Source organism: Diuraphis noxia, unplaced genomic scaffold (genome assembly GCF_037042655.1).
Source record: "Diuraphis noxia isolate RWA-SAM2 unplaced genomic scaffold, SU_Dnox_SAM2 contig0001, whole genome shotgun sequence".
Classification (NCBI taxonomy): domain Eukaryota; kingdom Metazoa; phylum Arthropoda; class Insecta; order Hemiptera; family Aphididae; genus Diuraphis; species Diuraphis noxia.
Window position 1 is genome coordinate 15863185 of NW_028301711.1, and position 22742 is coordinate 15885926.

Genomic DNA, 22742 nt, shown 5'->3' on the forward strand with positions numbered 1-22742 from the left:
TTCATCACTTCGTTCAGAATCTAAAATTATACAGTTCAAAATAATTATTTTAATAGATCATCATAATAATCATGATCATCATCATAATTGAGCAGTTATTTTTAAAATGATGATTCTATGATTGTTATGGGAATTTGACAAAGTATCAATAATTTCATCTATATCTAATATTTTAAACTCACCTTTTTCTACTGATATAACACTCAAATTCGATAAATTATTGTCTAGCAAGGAGTTCAGTAAATAACTTTTCATTCGTTTCAAACATTAAAATGTACGTTCACAAGCAGATGAGGATATATGTATAGTTATGGCAATGGAACAAAGTTTAAACATTTCAGTAAAAAGTATTCAATATTCACATAAAAATGCATGAAAAATAAAAACATCTGTAATTTTTAATTTGAACTTTTCAAATTGAAAATAGATTTTTTGATGATTTTTAATTCAGCTTTTAAAAAATCTAAATCACACGAATAATGATTTGCTAAAGGTACAGTTAAATCATAATCAAAAAAAATGGTTACCCTTTGAATTAAAGGCACTTCTTCCACACAAAATATCAGAATTATTATTAAACCGTTTATCTAATTCACTTATTATATTATTCAAAATACTGTATTTTTTAGATGACTCCAATCCCTAGTTCTAAAATTAAATTCGTACTAAGATAATTGATAACCAAATAACCATTATAATATTATATAAATAACCATTTCCTCCACCGACACAAAATATAAGACGTAATAGTGTAATACGTAAACAATCTACAGTTGTGTACTTGTGACTGTGTGAGTACACTGTCGTGTACGTTGGTATATGTTTGTAGAAAAACCAGACCTTGGCATTATACATATATTTAAAAATTTTAAAACTATTTACGTATTTGAAAATTTAAATTCAAACTTTCATGAAAATCGAAATTTCAAGGGGGACCAACGAGCGGGCCATAAGTTTTAAGACGGGCCATGGCCTGCTCGGGCCCGTCTATGGCGCCGCCACTGGAATCGTCCATTTATCGAGGAAGGCTATTGGCTATATATAATTTTAAGAAAGTCCACAGGTTAAGTCAGAACTTAAAAAATTTATAAAATTATGAATTTGCTATTTAAAAAACCATAAAAAATATTAGTTTTAAAATAACTAGGGAACGAAATAATATTAACATGACATTACTGTTAACCGTTTCCAAATAACTAAAACGTTTCATGCTTTTCTACACTACCAACATCTTCAAGATTGTGCGGTATTAAAATAAGATACAAGTGTATCTCTCAGAACTGGCTCAAAATCTATAATAATGTTGGTTGTTCAACAATAAGAAACGGAGTATTAATAAATTGTCCTTGATAAAAACAACTATTTTATTAAATGATAATTCGAGCCTTATTAGGTAAAAGGGCGTAAGCGACAATTTTGGCGAAAATGAGATATTGGTATCAAAATTTTTCTAAAATTCAGACGCATCGATCTGTAAAATGGCTAAGCGACAATATAATCTTAAGCATGTCATTTTGCCATTTAAAGATTGGACGAAAGCGACATGTCGTTTAGGCAATAACTTAAAAATTGATCGTAAGTCACATTAATTTCGAAAAAAATACGTAAGCGACTTTGTTGCATGAGGTAAGCGACAAAATAATAATAATAATTTAATCAGGCGTATGCGACAATTTAATTAGAAATTCGTTCGTAACATCATGTTGGTTACGATTGTTTTCACAATATTATATTGTTTATCTATTATCTTCAATATTATTATTAATAATTACTTATAGAATTAAAAAGACCTGGAAGCCTGTTATATTTCTTACATCATACCTAATTAACGACAAACGACGGTAAATGTTAGATCTTCACTAAACAGCTGCTATTACGATCAAACTAACATTAATAATAAGGTACAATTGTACCAAAATAAGAACCAGACTTATCTTGCTATTAAAACGTAATATCAAAATAATTAACCATACGAATAGGTACTATCTAATCTATTGATATTTAATTTTTATGTACAGAAATATAGAGAAATAATTAGGTGAAAGAGATTAGATTAATACATTATTATTGTGAACATTATACTTGTATTGTGATTGTTATATTACCAGCGATAATATGAAGGCAAAAATACATAAAATAACTTTATAGAAAATTTCATATGGGAGTTTTGTAACAATTATTTTAGCCCGCACAATAATTCATAATTATGAAAAAATACCTAAATTGTGTTTTTTTGGAGTCAAGTCGAAATACTTCACGAACCATTGGAGATATGAAAAAATGTAATAAAATAAAAGTTATAGCAAATTTAATTTACTTTAAAATATGTAATATTAAAAATATCGATATTTCTAAAGGTTAACGAAATATTTATGAAAATGTTAAAAATGTTCGTAAATATTGAAAAATGTAGTAAGTTCAAACTTAAATCACAAGTCGGCACGGGTTAACCTTATCTGATCGAACCAAAACTTTTTGTAGTTCATTTTTATACATATAGGCACAATATTAGGGGGTGAGACCAAACATTTTATGATATTTTTTTCCCATCATCTGTAGCTAAGGAACACCCTACTAATTATGTTTAAATTCTATGTCAGATTTTATATTACAGGTAAATATTAGAGTAAAGTTTAATAGAAAACGTATTTTTTGAATTTCTCAGTAATTTTTGAGAAAATAGTGAAGACCATAATATTAATATGAATACATACCAAGCTATGCTTATGCATGTCTGTCTTAGTTGAGGGTAATTAATACCAAAAAGTAACAGATAATAAAATGTATATACAAATAATATGATTAATAGACAAACAACCATCATAGCCATCATATTAATATTTACGAAGGGAGGGAGGGGGGGGGGGGGAATATGATAGATAAAGAATATGAAAACATAAAAATTTACTTATAATTAATTGAGTTATACAATAACTTATTTAATAATAACTTTGAAACTAAAATAATATTATAACATTTCAACAAAGCGCGTTAAAAGACTAGTGTAAGCGCCATGTATTAATCAACACGACAACATTTTATTTGTAAGCGCCGAAAGTGAAAAGTGTAAGCACCATTGAGCTATATTCGAACATTTATTTTATTGTAAGCGACATAAGTTACACAATATTAAAAAAATATTATTTTTATCCCGTGATTGTATTTTCAAAATAAATTTTTTATAACCACATATAATTTTCATGAAAATCCATCAGATATTCGATTTTTAAAGTGTTTTTTTTAGTTCCTGTAAAATAATGAAAATGTCGCTTACACCCTTTTACCTAATAGGGCTCGATATGAAGCTGCAATTTTTAATTTTTAATCTCCATTAAACCATACGCAAAATGTTGCAGCCTCTTAAGGTAACTAAGACTAATTAATTATATTTTGAATAAATAATCAATTATGCAGTTTGAAATAGTAATATTAAAATTATATTTAATAAATCAACTACAATTTTTCTTACATTGTTTTTAACCATACAATGGATCACTAAAAGTTGTAATGAACATGGTTTGGAAATGATTTAAGGTTGCAATAGTACACTATGCCGTTTGATCGGGAGTAGCATCAATTCCATTTTAACAAGCGATTGCAATGCAAAAATTAAAGAATATTTTCCATGAATACCTTTAAACCTAAAAAATAACATTGGAAATAATTAAATCATAAAAGTTAATTAAATATTTAATTACAAAAATTATCACCTTTGCACATTAACTCATATTTGGTTTATATTGTTACAACTGACCATTATCAAATAACACACTAAAATCATATAAGTTGAAATTCTTATCCTCTCTTTAATGTCTCTTCTTTGTTCTATACATAAATAGTAGCACATGTTGAAAACCTTGATCAAAAAATAAGTAATTTAAATGGGTGTTTTATATTACCCAACATAAAGAGCAGTGTCGTAAATCAATTTAATTTTATCAAATTTCCCTTGTTATCCATGTCTATTTTAACGATTTTCAGGTTTTTTTTTTTAAATAATATTCAATAATGTTGGTACTATTGTTCTTCATTAAACAAAAGTATTCAATATTAGATTCTGAGTAATGAAATAAATTTATTGATCAACAAATATTGTTTTAGTGTTGAATATATAATTATTAATTACCTACGATAAAAAATATCCAACAAAATTCCATCACAAAATAAATAAAATAAAAACATTAGTTATTACTTATTACTTTTAAGATTGGGTAAACTTGACTTCCTTTCTTAGTGGAAATATTAAATTATTATTATTATTTTTATTCATATCATGTACCTACTATAAATTATTGTTTAAAAAAAAGTTAAGTTGGTCAAGTAATAAATAAAATAATTATTTTAATATTATGATTATATATAAAGAATAATTATTTCCTAACTTCTGATTCATAAAATGAATTAAATAGTTCTCAGTAGCTTTTTTATGTAAAGATTTTTTAAAATCATCAAGGCTTTTTTGGTTATGATTTCGCTTGATTACAACAAAATCTACAAAACCAATTTTTTTTTTTTTTGCTTTTGCTCCTTTTGAGTTTCTACATAAGCACATTTATAATATCTGATGAAATATTCAAATAAGTTAATTACTTAAAAAAAATATGTTAAAATCATTTTACCAAATACATAAATATTAGTTAGGATAAGAATATCTTATCATTAAACACAGTTAATTGTTAATTTAAACTTTAACAAAATATACTATTTACATTTATTATTACCTACTGTTTGTTATTTATAAAATATTCAATTTACCTGGATAGAGGATATAGAACAGTTGAAGAGTAGATGACGTGGTTCAACGCAACATTAAATTAGCTAACATCAATAATTTGGTGTGGGAATCTCCAATACATCATATTATTCACTCCCCTCGAGCTTAAACGAATGTGTAATTAGGAGTTGCTTTCGAGTGACTAATAAAACCAAAATATGACCAATAAAGCAGTTACCAAATAATTAATCAAAAAATTATATTTTGTTACATTGTTCATCATTTATAAGTGCAATCATTGATTAAATTAATTGTATATAACCAAAGGTATTACTAATATTCATATGTAATAAATATTAATAATTTAGAATATACAAATAAACTTTAATACGACTCACTTGATGATTTGCTTATTCAACATAGTTTTCTTAAATTAAGTAACTGCTAGATCAATATTCCTTTATCGCCTGACTTTTCTCAAAAACAGCACATTCAGTTCAGGTTGGTGGTTGTGATAGTGCCATAGATAAATTAAATAATTCTTCAAGTCTGTACTTAATTGCAGCGGAGTAACAATTCTCGTTGAGCTCTTCTACCGTTTCCATATTAAATACCTATAAATACATTAGATATAATATACATTATACATCATAATATTATTATTATTACCCAAATTAGGAATCTTATAGGTAGATTGTAATATATTTAATGAATTTATGTAATATAATGATATACAAAATAAAATATTTATAATTGTACTAACACGTGGTCTCCTCGGATAAACCTTTGTCAACTTTCGCGGAGTGATAAAAGTACATTGTCCATTACTATTACACAATTATCTTTCAAGTGGCACTCCAGAAAAGCGCTACGCTAAACCGGTGTAAGATTATCCAACATTATCCCGCACCGGAATCATGAACCATATAAATGATGCGGTCTACAAACATCCCGGTGCGTTTTTCCCACCGGTTTAGCGTAGCAAATTTGTCAACCGAAAACTCCGTCTACTTTCGCTGGTTGATAAAAATTCGTTGTCCATTACTATTACACAATTGTCCTTCGAGTGACACCGAGAGCGTTAAAAAAACTTACGCACCGCGAATTTCTTCAACACAATATGCTAAAACGCGTAGCAAATATTATTTCAATTCTGTTACAATTGACTAGTTGTAGTTCAGGTTCAACTGCAGCTAATGAAATGAACTAACCTTCACTGTATCCACATTCCACACGAAAGATAGCGGCAGTTATCGGTTTTCATACATTCACAACCAATCATCTAAGACCGTGACCACAACTTACTTACTTGCCACTGTGTTAGTGCGATAATGACGTGACGCAACGGTGAAACCGTGAAACACAGCGCAAGGGGACACAAAACCACGAACATGGTAGTTGTTCAAACACACCAACACTCGTTTCGTCGGCGTCATGCGAAACGCAAACATTAGACCAGTGTTTCCCAAAGGGTGTGCCGCAGCGCTGGCGCTATGATTTGGGAAGCCTGTGCAATTTGTAAAAGCAAATGCCCCTCATCCATCTCTTGGATAAGTGATAACGAAAACATAATTGTTAAAATATTTTAATATTGTATAAAACACTAATAAAAAATCGCGACGTCCTTTGCAGCCGCACTTCGTGCACACCTCTCGCTCCACCACTGAGTACGACGCCAATAGTTAGACGCACAAATAGCGTTTGAGAATTTAGATTTGGAATGTTAAAGCCTTACAATATCGTATAAGCTTACCTAACGCCAAAATTAAGGAAATGCTGGCGGGCTATCACGGACATGGAGTATATTTATTTTGACAAACAACTACCCGAGTTGGTTTTGATGCAAAAACCAAATTTTCAAGATTCGAGATCTGCAATCCGATGTTTGTTCAATTTCAAATATTTACAAACGATTATTTAACGGAAACGAAGAGGATAAAAAATTATCAAATTAATCATCGTTGTGTGACACTGTTTACACATGTTTTGTACATTGTACAGATGTACAATAAATATTGCACATTTCAGCGGATCTCGATTCTTGACGAACAGTTGCTCAGTTTCTCTACCGTCAATGGCCCACACACTGCAACGCATTAGCGGTCGTGGTACAGGCAAAAAATATTCCATCAGAATGCAGTCGTTACCAGGTAAATTGCGGCGGTGCTTTTCGGTAGGTTTAGCCCAAACTAGTCGCGGTGTGTTTTGAACGCGCGGCGCCCCTCACCAATTTGTTTATTTTATTATTTGTTACAAATGTATCAAAATAAACGACTCGGCTGACAATCGAGTACGGAGAACCCCTGGTTTTTCGTTATCGCGCTACCGCCGCCGTCTCAATTTATTTGGCAACAATAATTATTACAAGGATTATTACTGTACTTGGTATTCGAAGTATGAAATATTTCATTACACGGTGAAATATTTCACAAAACATTGAATTATTTTTGTACAAATATTAATGATGATTATTTATCAATTATTAATGATATAGTCCAAGAGATTCCAGGTACAATCATTGAGATATGAATACTGCGGTTGACTTATTGTTAATAAGTTATTACTAATTAGGCCTTGTTTTCGACTATTTATAGCAAAACTGTGTTATTTTCCATTTTTCCCAGGAAACGGTTTTCGCTATCGCCGACGACGATGCAATGATTGTACTATTGTCTATTATTTTGAACATGAGACTAAAATAATATTTATAATATTTGTTACGTTATTGACGGTCAATAATTTAATATCGTAATCCTTATCTAAAACTTTATAACGTAGGTAAGGTTATAACAAGAAAAATATACATGGTTTATTTTCATACAATTATTTTGGAGTATTCTGCTTGTGTGTACAAGTTTAATATTTTACTGATGTATTCTTTATGGCACGGCGTTCATAACCAGTGTAAGCGTTGCTTACAATTTCAGTTCATAGGCGTGCGCACAGGGGGTGCCGGGGGTGCCCCCGGACTCTTCACACAAAACAGCAAGGGCCCTATAATAATAATAATTATTATTTAAGTGTAAATTTTAAACCTTGAAATTTTCAAGTGCTATAAAACAGTATTAATATGCTTTTATTTTTACGAAAAATAAGAATTCCCTTCGAACAGAATCATGTGTTCTATAACATTATATATAACATTTTTTTTATAGTTATTAATAAGCTATAAATGGTTTACTCAGTTCGCTGATAATATTGTCGAATTTCATAGAATATTTTGATGTAATATTTATTTTATTACAATGTATAAAATAAAAAAAAATTATTTTTAGTGCATTTTATATATACATATAAATATTGCTGTACCTATAATGGCTTTCAAAATTATTGTGGGCCCTAATTTATACTATGCATCTCCGGAACCAAATGTCTGCGCACGGCTATGTTTCAGTTGTAAATCATTGTAGGTACATTTTTAAAATTCATTGTTTAAATTCTAACAAATAACAATGATAAAATAAAATAATAAATTGTTGTTGGAAATTTAAAAATAAAATTGGTGGTATCGGGTGTTTCGGCCGTCGCCCGTCGGTTGATGACAAGCCGATTAACTATCGTCTATCACTGTAATACTCGGTAAAATGTCCCCCGAACCCCACACATGCACTAACAGTTCAACGATGCATTCATTTCTATAAACATGATAAATATTATAGTAAGATAATTATACGTCGACGCGACAGTGTGTAAGCGATTCCAATTGCCTTCCCTATTTTGTATATGGCCATATGGGACTATTACACAGTTAATAATATAAAATATATAATTGCATTGGAACTGGTACATGGAAACTTTTAAGGTTGTTGTATAAGCGATTTTCAAATGCGTTATTATGACCCAATCATCATGATTTTAGTTGATGTAATTTTATTTATTTTATTAATTTTGTTGGTAGTTGGTACCGCACTGCACCACTGCGGTTTATTAATATTTAAAATCAAGTTCAATTATTTAAATCTTAAATATTTATATTTTGAATTATAGCATGATGAGTGATAATGATAATGGTATTATGAATAATAATTTTATTATACGTGGTGTGATAAAGAAGAAAAAATCTTATATAATTTTTGTAAAGTAAAAACCATAAAATTGCCAGCTTTCAAGGGATAAAAAAAAATTGGTAAAGTGGGTACAATTTTTTGTGACTGCTTACATTACATGACGTACATATAACTGCTTTCATATAAATGATAAATATTAGATATTTAAATATATTATTGAACAAAACTATATTTCTATTAAAAATTTACTACATGTTTGGATACCATATAATATATAGATATACATTATGATAAATATTGATAAGTTTATAATGTTGTACTAGGCAATGTACAGTGTTCTAAATTCTAATGTAAGAATTCAGTATACAAGTATAATATTAATAATAAATATATAGTACCAAAGGTTAGGTATAAATATGGACACCATACAAATATACAATTATGACGGTAATTTATATGTAAATATGAAACTTATTTAAAAAAAAAAAATATTAAAATACAGAAGTAGGTATTTCATGAAATTTTCAAACACTAGTCTGTACTAGGTATTTTACCGTCACCGCCTCCGCCGTAGCATTGTATACTAAACACTGTTGGTACACTGATACGAGTGGTACATTGTCGTTTTGTGGAAGAAAAATCAACCGGCCAAAGAGGTCCAAATTGGTCCGATGAAGACCATTCGAGGGTCGTAAGTATCAGGGTTTCATGCCGACAGCGCTCGTGATTCGTGAATCGCTCGAGTAGCAATCTACCGCGTACAACGTTCATCGGTGCAACGGCAAATAGTTTGTTTTCGAACGACTTACGAGCGCTCGTCTTCATGGGACCCTGGTAATTACGACCCACGAACAGTCTTCATCAGGCCGCCAATTTGATATTTCTAATATCGTTAATATTTTTTTAACTCGAAATGCCAATGTAGTGAGTACAAAACACACCACGACCGACTGCGATAACTTGGCCGCGCGTTTCCCACTGCCTTGGTGTGCGCCCGGTCCTACAAGTGTGCTGACTACAACCAGTAAGAGGCAGCGCCGGATAAGCAAGGGGTATCGGCCCACTGAGTTTTAGGATTTTAACCCGCCCTAAATGAACATTTCAAAAATTGACTCAGATTTTACGCGGCCCACCGAGTTCAACTCGGTAACTCACCGAGCCTACCCGGGCCTGCTGGTAAGAGGACGTAACACACAAATTTGTAGTCTCCGTCTGCCCACAGGCAGCTTCGATAATTAAAAATAATTAGATCGAATTGACCTCTTGTGAAACTTGATGGTAAGAACATTATCTATGTTTGTATGCGGTTTTTTTTTTACGATAGTTCATGTTTTAACACGTTTTGCCATAGTATAAATTTAAAATGTTAATGACCAAAAATGCTCGTAAGTTCATGATGCGTGTGAATGTTTGCTACACAGGAAAACATGCTAAACAAAGATACAAATCCGTTTTATAATAATAGTAACCAACACTCAAAATATTGAATTATAAAAACTCACATACACAGATAATAATATTCTTACAGTCAACCTTCATATGAGAGTCGATTCTCTCTAATTTTTAAACTAACGAAGCTATACGTTATCAGCTGAGCGTAAATTTGTCGTGTTATTCCACACTCTCAGTGGCGGACTGGACGACCCGGATATCGGGAAATTTCCCGGTGGGCCGCTGCTGGTATAAAATATATATTTATTAATATTATAATGGGAAATAATAAATTAAAATATTATCTAATAAGTAATAAGTATGTAATATTATAAAATATTATTAAACATAAAAGCCTAGATTTCTGATTAGGTATTTTAAAATGCGGGACTGGCTTGTGTTCGGCCAGACCAGGCTGACAGTAGGTTACAATAATAGTAGGTCACTGTAATGAATGGTATTAAATTTGAATTCAATGATATAATATTATTGTGTACGAAAAACGAGATTTTAGACGGTATGTCTAATTACATAATTACGTATAAAAAATATATTATATGTTTAAAAGGCCGTTAGTATATTGAGGGCCTCTAAAATTATGATTTTCCCGGGCTGTGTTTTTCTCCAAGTCCGCCACTGCGACATTCTTGTAAGTCGAAGACAACAAATTTCAGTGTTTCGTCTTCCACAAACCACTAAAAACAGGCCCCGGGCCGCTGCAAACAGAGCCTTCACTAATTTATTTTTATATTATAATTATGCAGAGAATAGTTCGGTGAAGCAGTAACGGCTCATCGATCGTGGCTTGAATGACTCCACATCCCAACTACTATTATTAAAGAAAATACATAATTACATTTATACTTAATTCTTAATAAGAAATAATTTTGTCAAAATTGTATTTTTTGAATGTTAATTATTTGCATTTTATCGTGTGCGTACTGCGTACATCGAATTAATTGCTTCTTTCAGATACAGCGTTACGATGTCACGAAATCGTGCGCATGCTACGATTTTTTTACATACGCACTTTGAAGTTTGAACTACCGCGTCGGAAATTTCGTAAAATATTTAGGTTATAGCGTACCGAATTTATTTTTAAGAGAATATCTATGTTTTTAAGTACAGAGTATAATCACCCATCACCCATTAAAAAAAAGATAGAGAATAATTATATTTTTTGATTGAATGACAGGTATTGATATTATATTTTATTGTTATTTGATTTTGTATTCGACTTTCAAAATATACAAAAAAATGTTGTAAATTTCAATGATTTTCAAATATTGCTTATTTAATGTTTGAAAATTGAAAAATGTATATTTATTTTAACAGCTATTACTAATGTACTAGTAGAGCCTCGCTGCTTTATTTTTATTCTACAATAATTATTTATATCTATGCTATTGGAGTACAAAATTTGAAATATTGACAATTCATTGTCTATATATCATTTTATTTATGCGTATAATTTAATATTGGTATGTGAATAATATTCTCGAAATATAGATTAGGTAAATATGTACTTATAGTATTACAGCCACCTATAGTATACTTGTCCAAAAACCAAAATGAACGTATCCTGTTATTTGGATATTATAAGCATTAACAAAATTTTATTTAAACTAATTGAACTTCTAGTAAACGGAAAACTCCGTAGTCCGTAATTCTTAAAATAGTATTATCGTTTTGTGATGTGTGGCCAGTCGTATTGTTTGGCTATCGCGTAATTATCATTCTTCAAATACCTACAAGGCTACAACAAATTGTCTACATTAGTAAAGGTATAAAGTACAGTAACACGAAAATAACGATTTTATTTTATACAGAGTATCGACTGATTTTGACATCGTAGACTTTAATCTTTAATTTAAATATAATATTATGTAAGTACTCGTGGTAATTAACTTGAATATGTTAGTTTATTTAAAACTATAAGATGCTAAAAACCTGGCCCCTGTAAAGGGATGCCAATATTTTTACGGAGAATATAAAAGTTTTCTGAAAAATTATAAATTATATTATATATTATTATTTATTACTATTATTATTATTAACATTTATCAAAATAACATCTAAAAATATTTCTATTTCACCGGTGCAATCGATGTATACCTAATTAATTTGTGATAAACTTACTGGCGCAAAAAGTATATAGATTTCAGGTAGTCTAGTAAAATCGGAGCAATTATTGACGAACACCGGTCATGTGGACGTACAAACACACACACACATTACTCTCATGCATTGTAGAATGGTCCAATTTCGTTTTCTTTTTTTCTGTTAGAATTAGTTCGACACATTTTTTTTATGATTTTCAGAATTTTTTAAGTATATATTTTTCTTAGTACTAGAAAGTGCCATCGGAGATGTATTTTTCTTGAAATTTATAGCACTCGTATATCCACTGGTTAACAATACACCTTATGTATATATATATTATATACTGCACTGTACATAATCGATGAAGTGTAGGGCATTCCAAGAAAATAATAATACAAAGGCCCCTTGAACTGAGACTAACAGGATATAGTGAGAGAGAGACTCAAGAGAGAGTTGCAGGCCACAATCGTATTATATTATATTATATGGATATATATCCATCAAGACCTTTTCTTGTCCGAAATTCGGAGAAATAACATCTATTCTGCTATAGAATAATATTATTGTAAAATGTTATTCGCCTTGGCCACACACACACACACAACACGGTCACGCTGATTAAGTTTACATAAAAATTACATTCTTATATAATTATTATTATTCCTCCTCTCTGTGAACATGTGTGCGAGTGTGTGTGTTCATATATGACCAAAATGCGCTTATAGGCGCCCGTTACAATAATTTATTGTTAGGCAGACAGCAGACTCGTACAGTCTTTTTATTTTACAAATAAAAAAAAAATTAGAAAAAGGTCCGTCGCCAGTTTGACAGTTCTGAAATACGCTGCATGTCTCACAGTGAGCGGTTTTGTCGTTTTGTTCGCTTCAGACGATGAAAAAATAATTATTTATTTGTGTCTCTATTTTGGATTCTGGGTATCAAAAACCATTTATCCTATTAAAATGACAAAGTGCGTTTACGCTGTACGTGACCTAAACAATAGTTTATCGTGCAGGCTATGGACCAATTGCGCCTAAAACAAAATTTGTATTTAAGGGTCAATATACCAATTGCGCTGCATATATTTTTGGGTCAGTGTACCAATTGCGCTGCATATATTTTTGGGTCAGTGTACCAATTGCGCTTCTTATATTTTACGGTCAATATACCAATTGCGCTTGTATTAAAATTTGCCTGATATTTATTGATCAATTGATTACTAGCTAAAGTGACTGGTTTTAATATATTTTATACCAGTATCGGGAATTTTATGAAACATTATTATTATCACGCACATATTTTGATCACGGAAGTATGCATTTGAGTGATGTACGAAAATTGTATTATATATTTTTTTAAATTAGCATATTATTATTATACCTCGTGGTGACTAAATGAATTATTTTAATATCTTAATGTAGGCAATTGTTCTTTTATACTTATGATGATTATATTCTCCTTTCCTCGTAGTGAAAAAATGTATTATTGAACAAATTTATTATTCTGTAAACTAACCAAATTATATTATTCTAAATTGTAATGCCATGTTCAAATTATAATTAAAAAAAAATATCATTATTATTAAAGCATGCAAAATACAAATATCATGTAAACATCATATAAACTCAAAATCTTATTACTTTATGATTTAACCACCTATTCTCTGATTATTATTAATATTATTTTATTTTAGATTTCATTGACTAAACTGCATAAACCTTGTAAAACTGTATAATACATGTAAAAAATGTATAGAGCGCAATTGGTCTATCGACCCTAACATTTTTAGAGCGCAATTGGTCTATCGACCCTAAAATTTTTAGAGCGCAATTGGTATATCGACCCTTAAATGTTTAGAGCGCAATTGGTATATGAAAAGGTAATTTTAAGCGCAATTGGTAAACTCCCTATCGTGCACTGTGTAGGTATCGTCGCCTGACCCAACGTTATTGTTGCAGCCATGTGCAGATAATATGTTATTATGCTCGCGAGCAGAAGGTCGCTTTTGACAAGTGTATATATCGAAATGGTTATTCACAAACGTAAGATATATATATTATCTGTAGAAAACCCATATCATATACAGCGTGTTTGGCGAATAAAAATAAAAATCATGACGATTTTATTTGAAATCTATATACAGCGTGCTATATTTAGCGTGCCAAACCCTTTGAATAAATGTTGTGGAATTATAAACTCGTACAATCGTAAAAAGGCCAAAGGGGACGACAGCAATGATCAGGTGAGATGATATTTTGCGCCAAATTTATTACTTGTGAGTTGCGATTTGCGCTACGAATAGGTACATATTTAAGTGCGTATGTAATTTTTACCAAAATATTAAAATATAACATGCATTTTGCGCCACATACACAAATTAATTTTGGTAATTAGCGCCACGGCAGTAAACGAAATTAAATATGACATTTGTGCCAAACTTTCAACTTAAATTGTTGGAATTTACCAGCAGATAAATTTACTGATATCGCATAGGATATTATATGATATACAGCAATTCGTACTGACGTGTCCAACATAATATTGTTATGTTCTACTGATAATAGACTATAGAGACATGTCGCCCCTATTATTAAGACATAATCGATCTCCAATTACGTCTATAATAATATAATTTAACGAAAATTTACTTATTGAATATACACGGAGTTCGTTTTACTTGTATACATTTTTTGTTTATAATTATAATAATATGACCAATTTCGTATTAGAGGCGCTAATTACAATTTTTGTGGGTACACGGTGGCGGAGATTGCATATTACTTCTTTATTTAGTTTTATTTGGAGCAAATGACACATATTATATATTTTGTTTTTATTGTTTTTGGCGCAAATTACATATGCCCATGATCAGTGAGTGATCTCATATGAGGTTGAAAACTCATCATGAATTATTAGACTGCCTGATTAATATAATTATAAGGCTGAAAATTACCTATATGCTTTGTATAATGTATTTAAATGAATGCCGGAAAAAAAGTCCCCGTTAATAAAATCATACGAAAAACATGATTATTAATTTTATTTGTAAAATAAACGCACTATATTTGACAACAATGTATTAGTGTATTACATGGTATAGCCGGTATAGGTATTATGACTTATGAGTAAGTTTCAAAAACGAGTAGATGATATATATTATATATTTATATCAGTATATTACCTGGGTAATTTACGAAATGAACGTAATATAAATAATATTTTCACTTTATCTAATAGGTATGGGTAGTGGATAGTATACCTACGCCTTACTTATCTATCTAATTTACGAGCCTGTTTGACGATCGATAAAATTGAAAATATTGATGTGCTCACTATTTTTACGTTATTAGTCTGTATTTGTTTGATTATTCGTGTTGTGCTTCGCGATGGAAATATTAAAGTCTAATAAAAACAGTTTTAAAATTTCTTTAAACGGTTATATGTATACAAAACACAAAGATTGTAAGCAATTTATTCGGTGTAAATGCGTAAAAAGTAGTTCTTTTAAATGTCCAGCTGTATTAAAAACAACAATAAACAAAAACAAAGTCCTAAGTATTCATCACGAGCATAACCATGCGGCCGACCAAAATAATATCGAAGCCGTAAAATCTAAAGCTGAAATAGTACCAAAGAAGATAGTAGTAGAACCAACAACGTGTGTGAAGGTTGGAATAATAGGTTTAGTCATTTGGTTGGGCATAAAAATCTATCGATTTGGAAATTATTGAAAAATATGAAAAACGAAGTGGGGGGCTGATAACGCCAAATTAACATTGAGTGAAATAGGGCAATTAACTTATAAGCGACCACATAAAGGGCATATAATGCAGACTCGACTAAAAAATTTATGCGAACAATTTACTAGGGGAGAATTGAGCGTTGATATCTTCTTGACAAATATAGGGCATAATATAAGAATGAAATCTGATTGAATTTGTAAAGTTTATTTTTTTTCTTTGACTTGTAAAAAAAAATTTAATATAATCATAATACATATACCTGTAGGCTGTAACACATAATTTTGTAAAATTTTTGTAACTTTTGTAACTTTTTTAACATATAATTATTAAATGTTTTGACAAATGTAATAATTACGTACAATCATGTTTTTTCGTATGATTTTATTAACAGGGACTTTTTTTCCGTTTACCATTTAAATATAGCGTATGAAGTTATGGCCTCTTAGAATAATTATCTAATGAAAGAACAATAATAAGTTCTAACTTATTGTGTTAAATTTAACGATGCTCTATTGTTTTATTTTATATATAATATAATTATATAAAAATAATAATAATAGTAGTGTGTGATGGTATTTCGGAATTTGAAACAAAAATGTTTGGTTCATACACTTCTTTTAAGCCTACTGAAAGCTGATAATTCAGAAATCTCAATCTTGAATAATTGAACAATTGTTGTGTGATTCTTGATTCGTTGGATTGAAAAATCTACAAATTTATGAAATCCTAAATATTATTCTGTGAAAAAAGCATATCCTAAAATATGACCTAAAAATGCAAAACTGCAAAAATATTAAGCGTAAAATTATGTTTGCAGATCCGCTTGATTGGTTATAAAATGAAACTAATGTTATTGTTTATTTGACCTATCCCAATACAAATGTGAAAATTCATTCAGATGTCCCTATGATAATATTATTAATTATTCTATATTACCTACTAATTATTATGAATTACAAATAACTTGTGACGATGAGCGAATTCAAAAGTGTATAGACATTTGTTAAGTATAGTATCTGTTTTTTAATCATCTACTTATTCTTCAAATCAGTGCTACTGTGCAGTGCACTCGTTAATAGTAAATTAGTAATTATATTATAGTTATAATATTATTATTACGTTTTTTTTTTTAGAACTTTCAGTATAACTATAATATTTCAACAATTACAATATTGATAGATACAGTGATACAATAATTAGTAATAATTGGTAATTGATAATAATGAGCATAATGATATGATATGATGATAGATAAGATATTGATTATTATTACATTATTAACATTATAAGTCACTATCAATCTCAAAAACCGTAAAAATATGAGTTGTAGATGGCAATATATATTAATTTTTTTAATGGTATTGCAATTAATTAATAATTAAAACAAAAATAAATAAAAAAAACAAAGGTCATTACTCATTAGCATTACATTTAATGTCATATAAAGGAAAAAATATATAAGATATACATAAAAAAAAAATTCAAACGTATATATATATACAATTATATCTAGTTGTTAGTGTTGAAATCTTATATTAATTGGGGAATTTGTGTTGCTTTGGCATAGAATAGACCAAGAATGTGTTTTATTGTTTTAGTAAGTTTCCGATGATTTATTTTCAGTTTTATTTAAGTTTTAATTTCATTAGATTCATTTCGGCTTCCTTTGAAAATTTTGTTTGTTATTCGTGTGATATTATTTTTAGTACATACAGATTTTAAATCGGGTCTAATTAATTCCAGAGTTTCAATCACTAGTGTGTCGTCGATACCATATTTTGTTATAACTTCTAGATGGGACGAATGGCCTTGGACACACTCACACACACATGCACAGACCCGCCGATTAAGTGTCTGCGTGTAAAAAATACATTCTATTATTATTATTATTATTATCCCTCGTTCCCTTGAACGTGAGTGGCGTATTTGTTCTCCGTTTGTAACTAAGATGACCTTATAGACGCCTGTTGCAATAATTTATTTTTTACACAGACAGCGGACACGTATATAAATACAAAAAAAAGGGTCCGTCGCCAGTTTGATAGTTCTGAAAAACTGCACTTCTCACGCTTAACATTTTGGACGTTTTGTCGTTTTGTGTGCTTCAGACGATGAAAAAATAATTATTATTGTGTCTCCTTATCATACATACGATATACCGAGTTTTGGGTTCCGGCTATCAAAAGCCATTAATTCTATGAAAATGTCAAACTGCGTTGCATTGTGCGTGACCTATAAAATAGTTTATTGTGCACTGTGTAGGTATTCGTCGCCAAACCGAAACTCATTGTTGCAGTTTTGTGTTATAGTTATATTGACAATATGTTTATGGTCGTTAAGAAGGCCGCATTTGACGAGTGCATGAAAATATTCCTCACGAACGCAAAATACATAATATGCATAGAAACCCATCTGATGTACAGCGTGTTTGGCGAATCAAAACGAAAATCGAGAAGATTTTATTTGAAACTTAACTCGACATACATTACAGTACCTGATTGATATAATATAACTACCCGTAATGTATGAAATTGCAGTTGCTGGCGTATACCCATAACAGATGAATTTTCTTAAAAGTATACGCATAAATCCAAAAATACCCGAGTATACCCTCTAAAACACCATTTACTGATTCAGTTATCTAAAATGCTAAGGTAATCGTGTACGATTATTAATAATTATAGTCTTGGAATTGCATGCATTAAAAACTATAATAATATTCGTATTTTAGAATATTATTATAATTATATTATTATACAGTAGAGCCTCGATAGTCCGGACCCCCGATAATCCGGTGAACGCGGTAATCCGGACGGCTAAATTCCATTTTGTTCGTAAATTAATTTTACGAGAATTCCCGCAGCGCAATTAATCTATAAAATATTGTTATCGAAATATCGACAAATACATTATACAATTTCGTCATTTTTATTACCTACTGTTCCTAGTAAAGACTGATACATGTACCTATGTGGGTACATAATAATAGTGAAATTAAAAATAAAATCTTAGTAATTATTTGAGTATAGGTAATTTTGAAACACCTCCGGTAATCCGGAAAAATCGATAATCCGGACGATGCTCGGTCTGAATTCCTCCGGACTATCGAGGCTCTACTGTATTATTATTATTATAAACTAATATTATTATTAATTATTTTATTTTTGAGGATGTCAATTGACAGCGCACTTATTTGCATTCTCTCTTTGGCCCACGCTCGCTCAACATAGACAAAATGCATTTACGAAGAAATATTTTTTCTATGTTTTTAAGTAATCATAAAGTAAAATCACCCATTACAAAAAAGATAAAAATAACATTTTTAAGGGAATGATATGTATCGATATTATATTTTATTGTTATTTTATTTTGTATTCGATTTTAAAAACATCCAATACAATTTTATTGACATTAATAGAAAAAAAAAAAAAACTAAAAAAGTTGAAAAATTAAAATGCCAGTAAACAACTAAAAACTAATCAAAATATTTGGAAAATTATATTAAATGTAGAAAATACCTGTATAAACATTTAGTGATAATTTCAAGTATCTGCGATCATTTGTTCTAGAGTTACACCAAAGTAAGAAAATCGCTAAATGAGAAATCTAGTGAAAATCCAATGTTGTAAAAATTTAAATTTCAAACGATCAAAAAAATTTAATTTGACTTTCCCATATACATTTTTTTTGTGATTAAGTTTTTTTGTTACAAACTTGTAAGGAATCTTGTATTAAATTTTCAAATCTTAGATTTAAAAAGAACATTTTTTATGAATTTCTAACTTAAAATGATTTGAGAATTTTCGTGATATTTACGTAGTCTGTCAAAATTCAGACAAAGAGTACTTATAAAAAAAAATTGTAACTATGAATTTATTTTATTTTTCAATTGATATTGTAACAATATGTTAGGAGTCTTGTATTTTCAAGATTTTCTACCCAACAAATAAATTTTTATCGATACTATTTTTCAATAAAAACGAATAATAACCGAAAATTGCATATGCCTATAAATAGAAAAATTATTTATTTTACAGAAAATGAGTAGGGAATATTAGCGATAATGTTAATTACAATTTACAGTAGGTACTAGTTTTAATAGGTAATGAAATATTTTTTTGTTAATTTTTTATAAACTTATTTCAACATAATAACTTAATATATAATATATAAGTAATTTTAAGATAATGATAATGACTAATGTAGTAATGTATAATTAATTATTATATAGCTTCATCTTTTCTTTCGCCTTCTCACCCATTCACCCATAGCTAAAGTATAATAACTAGAAAATAATTTTTTTTCACAGACTTTTTTCCGGACTTTTTACCGTTAACCGTATACGGTAGGTTAGGTAAACGTCATTATGAAACAGAACATAAATTTAAATTTGACAATCTTACTGGTGATTTTAGACAGATTAAAATAAATAATTTTAAAAGTTCACACTATAGGTAGTAACTTAATATTTATAAATTAAAATGCTCTCAAGAATTAATTAATAATTATTTTTAAACTTTTAAATTTTCTCTACTAAATGTTTTAATTAAAATTAGTTAATATGGACAACCGTAATGTTAAAGACATAATATGATTGTTGCTATCTGTAAATATATTAGTATTATATGTTAAAATTATATTTTTTAATATTTTAATTTTGTATGCGGCACTCCATAAACAACTGAAACAAATTATGGCTCGCGTTGGAGAAAAAGTTGCCGACCTGTGGTCTATACTAATATCTTGTGTAGAAAATTGTAGGTAGTATAATTAAATTTAATTGCATTGTTTAATAGGGCATGTACCAGTGGTTCGGGACATTTGCGGTCAGCTTATTTATCTCTAAATTTAAGGTATATATATTATATACTTTATATACTAAATTGATTTCCTACGTATACGATTTAATGTCGTTTTTACAGACGAGTAAACTGGAATTTCGGTCACTAAATCTAATCCTTGATCTATTAATGGTGTAAACTCCGACTCTACAAATGTGTATACTATACTAAAGACTGAGTAAATGTTATCGATGGCATGTAACTATATAACTGACATAATACAATTTTAATTTAATACTTCCAAAGTTCCAACACTTTATCTTTAATAATACCCATAAACAACCAAATGGCAAAAAATCGGTAAATCCAATAATAATACTATTTTAAACATATTTTTACAATAAATATATTAGTATAATATTATATACTGTATAGAATCAATTTAATATATATAATTATTTAGTACATAATATAATATATATGTATATACCTTAGATTAGATAATCAGGTAGATAGAAATAATCTGACTGCAAACGGCACGAAAAAGAAGCCGACTGCAAATGTCCCGACACCTGTACCAGTTGCCCCCAAAAGTACCTTTTTTATACCAATTCCCCCCAAACTACCTAGAGCAAAATGTACCAGTGTTGTCCTCATATGTATACACGATTAAAATATGTAACCTGTAAAATAGGGAGGTAAATATACAAATAATAAATAAAATTATTTAAAAAAATAATGTAAAATAGTATAAAATGATAAAATCAAATTTTGATATTTGCAATTATATATAATATTGTATTTTGTAATAAATAATAAATATAATATACAGTGAAACCTCTAAATACCGGACATTCTCGGTCGTTTAAACGACGTCCGCTATTTGGAGGTGTCCACTATTAAGAGGGGAAAGACAGTAAGTACACAATTCACCGTTCCCAAAATTCCGTCCGTTATTTGGAGGTGTCCGCTAAAAGAGGTTTCACTGTATTATACAAATAGTATGGATAAAATGATAATTGTATTAATAATACATTAATAACCTACTATTATAGGTGCAAAGCCAGGATTTTGCAAAAACGCGTAAATTTAGACGCGTCTAAGTAGATAGCCGATTTACATCATTATATCTAATTTTTTTTTTTTTTGACAAATTATGCCACATAATTATAATATTTATTATTTTATTAACTTTTTCATATTATTTTGTTGGTGATTATTATAAGCATATGAATATTTTCTATAATTTTATACAAATTATCACATTTAATATGCCACTTATCATTATAACTATATTATTTATTATGAATTTTTTATTTCTATCGTTTTATTCTATTTTACATTATTTTTATAAATAATTATATTTATTATTTGTATATTTACCTTTCCTATTTTACAGGCTATATATTGTAATCGTGTATATTATATTAACATGTGAGGGCAACTGGTACATTTTGTTGAGGGCAAGTGATGGTATATTTGGTCGAGGGCTGCAACACCCATTTAATATTATATAAGTTATATGAGCCCGAGAGTGCGCAATGGCTTTCAACCGTTCTACGATGACTTTAAACAGTTTAAAAAATAAAAATAGATTTTTTTATCGCACCATCATGACAAAAACAAAATGTAAAATTATATTGTTAGACAGCTGCTGTTTACAAAAGGTTTTTATGAAAAAAATATTATAATTGTGTCTTTGGGTAAATAAACAAATCGATTAATACATAGTTGCATATAAAAATATTTGTGTCAAATACCCATTATAGCAACGCCAGAGCGCTTTATTTATTTAAATCTTAAATTCTTAAATACATTGTTAATTTTTTTTAATATAAAAATATATAGGTACTACAAGGTACTACCATGAACAGATGCCATCGTGAACATAATTTCCAAAAAAAAAATATTTTATTTGGATTTCATAAATGCATTTACTGTTGTAAAATAGAGATGTTAACAT

At 29.2% G+C, this 22742-nt stretch overlaps 1 long non-coding RNA gene and 1 pseudogene across 1 annotated transcript; one reads left to right on the forward strand and one right to left on the reverse strand.

The window, feature by feature from the left end:
- Positions 1–3414: 3414 nt before the first annotated feature.
- LOC107167537 (uncharacterized) lies at positions 3415–6162 on the reverse strand. The gene is made up of 5 exons (XR_001506168.2): positions 5478–6162; positions 5113–5328; positions 4756–4916; positions 3711–3856; positions 3415–3641 (listed from the first exon to the last, which is right to left on the reverse strand). It is a non-coding gene; the product is annotated as an uncharacterized LOC107167537 (long non-coding RNA).
- A 9479-nt stretch (positions 6163–15641) lies between these two features.
- The window catches only part of LOC149059932 (uncharacterized), a 166060-nt pseudogene continuing 158959 nt past the window's right edge, over positions 15642–22742 (forward strand).